The sequence below is a fragment of the Charadrius vociferus genome, unplaced genomic scaffold, assembly GCF_000708025.1.
Source record: "Charadrius vociferus isolate BGI_N301 unplaced genomic scaffold, ASM70802v2 scaffold169, whole genome shotgun sequence".
Taxonomy (NCBI): domain Eukaryota; kingdom Metazoa; phylum Chordata; class Aves; order Charadriiformes; family Charadriidae; genus Charadrius; species Charadrius vociferus.
The window spans coordinates 1,284,378-1,286,965 of record NW_009652966.1 but is presented as its reverse complement, the minus strand read 5'-3'; positions in this window follow the sequence as shown (position 1 = coordinate 1,286,965).

Sequence of the window (2,588 nt, the reverse complement as noted above, 5' to 3'; positions counted from 1 at the left end):
GTCATACCTATCACTTTAAAGATTAACTTCCACATGAAAGAAAAAAATGCATTGAAGATGCTGGAGCTGGTAAATTTATTTGGTTTAAAGAAACTTTGTAAAACAACTATCTGTTCTTCAGATATTTATATCTGTGTTACATAATTCTATCAATAATTGCAGTGTAGTCACTGAATAGAAATTGATCATAAAAATAAGTATTTGTAACATATACACCATTGTATGTCCAGAAACAATTGGAATTTTCTTTACTGTTCACATACCAAACTTAAAAAGGGAATGCACTTGCAATGTTCTTATGTCTGTCCTCTGTAAAATTGGGAAACAGCGGGTGCCGCCCACAGCCTGGGACTGAGCTTTGGTTGAGAACTGGCCGGTGTGGGTGCCGTTACTCACCTCAGTGCCATCGCTCCTCTCCCAGGCTCGCCTCCCCTTTTGAGCTTGGAAAATTTTCTAGCAGCTTGAGGATGAATAAAATGCATCAAGAAATGCAGCTGCAAACTGCCCCGTTGCTCTCCACGCTCTCTCAAAGCTGCCATAAAATCCTGCAAAATCGGTTTTCCACAACATTTGTTGCACCCTGGCTGCTTATTTTCCACAGAAACATGTCCTGGTTTGAGGTAAAACAGGACCAATTTTCTGTTCAGTAACTTTACTTTTTAGCTAACCCTCTTCTAACTACTGAAATTATCAGCATATTTTTCAGACAGTATCCGCTTCTGGAGTGATAAGACCTATGTCTATAGCTGATGCCCAGGCATGGCATGCAGAGAGGCTCTTGCTTATACTTACTGCTATAACACCCAAGGGCAGATAACTGTGTTATTTGCCCCGTTGGAGGGTCAGAAGCAGAAAAGCATAGAGGGGTCCCACCTGTGGGGAGGAGCGGACAGGACAGGTGACCCCAAACTGACCAACAGGTATTCCATCCCATCTGCCTCATGCTCAGTATAAAAGCTGACGGATCTAAGGGTCACCCCTCTTTCTTCAATGGCCGATGTCTGAGGAGGACTTCGTTTGTTCGTCTGCCTTAAGCTGACGGATCTAAGGGTCACCCCTCTTTCTTCAATGGCCGATGTCTGAGGAGGACTTCGTCTGTTCATCTGCCTTTGATCCTGATCTGTGCATTCCTGAATTCAGACCTGGAATCCAGTTCCCGTCCATCAGTGGGTCCAGTCTGGGACTTTCCCAGTGCCAGCTAGTAACGTGATCGTCATCCTGGGAGCTCGATATGGTTTTGTATATATTTTTTTAATTATTATTTCATTATTATTATTTCATTAAAGTAGTTTAGTTCCTTCTAAACTCCTAAGTCTCTCTCTCTCCTGCCTCTCCTTGGCCAGTCTGGGACTTTCCCAGTGCCAGCTAGTAACGTGATCGTCATCCTGGGAGCTCGATATGGTTTTGTATATATTTTTTTAATTATTATTTCATTATTATTATTTCATTAAAGTAGTTTAGTTCCTTCTAAACTCCTAAGTCTCTCTCTCTCCTGCCTCTCCTTGGGGAGAGAGAGGTGGGGGACAGCATCTGTCATTCCACCTGAGTGGCCAGTCCGGCCCAAACCGTGACAATATGACTGACTGTGCCAAGCCTAATGCCATGGAGAACGAGGCTTGTTAGCATTCTTCGCCCATCGGTAACTAAAGTACGCTTCAGATATGACTCTTCCTCGTTAAAGAGGGACTCTTCCTAAGCAAATCCTTAATAAAACGTCATTAACATCTGTTATTCTGTGGGTTGGGTACTGAAGCTCATCTTGCACCGTTTGCTCACGGTGTTTCTGACATCCCATTCGCTTGCAAGCATCAGTTGCTGCCTGTGAAATACAGCAGAAAAATACAATAAAGCTTTAAAAAAAAAAAAAAAGGCACAAACCTGAAGTCATCTTATTTCACCTCAAACGGCTCCTGTCAGTAATCCAGTGTGCCAACAAACAAGGACTGTCTGCTAACAAGAGACGGCTTGTTGGGAAGCATCCCCCAGTTCTACCATGGGGGTGGTTAAAAGTTTCCCTTAGACTGGAAAATACTGGTTCCCGCTAGAGCTGGTTCTATCAGGTCTGTAAAGCAGACGGCCATAAAGAAACACAGGAATTTTTCTTTAAGAGGGAATAAGCAAAATTACCATCATAAAGAAAATTCAACATTAGTAGAGGGTGCGTACCTCCTCTGCCTTTCCACAGTATCCTTCCTGATGAATTATGTGCTACCGCGTTCTTCAAGCGCTTTACCCTTTACGTAAAAATTCTTTTCGACAGAAATTTTCCGGGCCCAATAGGGTGCTTTTCTTCATATGCTTAAAAGCAATAGCAAATAGTTGAAATCACCACTATTTTGGGGCTGGTGGGGGACAACGACCCGAGAAAGCTCTTATAAAAGAGAGAATCCACATTATTTTCTTGGTGTTCATGTTTATGTGCCGAAATGAGGAGCGTATGAGGTGACTTATTCCGCCGCTGTCGCCGCGGCGGGGGCGGGGCCTCGGTGGGGAGGCCCCGCCCCCTCGGCGTTGCCAGGTTACAGCGGCACCGGGGGGCGGGGTCGCGGCGGGGAGGAGGCGGGGCTTGATCCAAGCGGCCCCGCCTC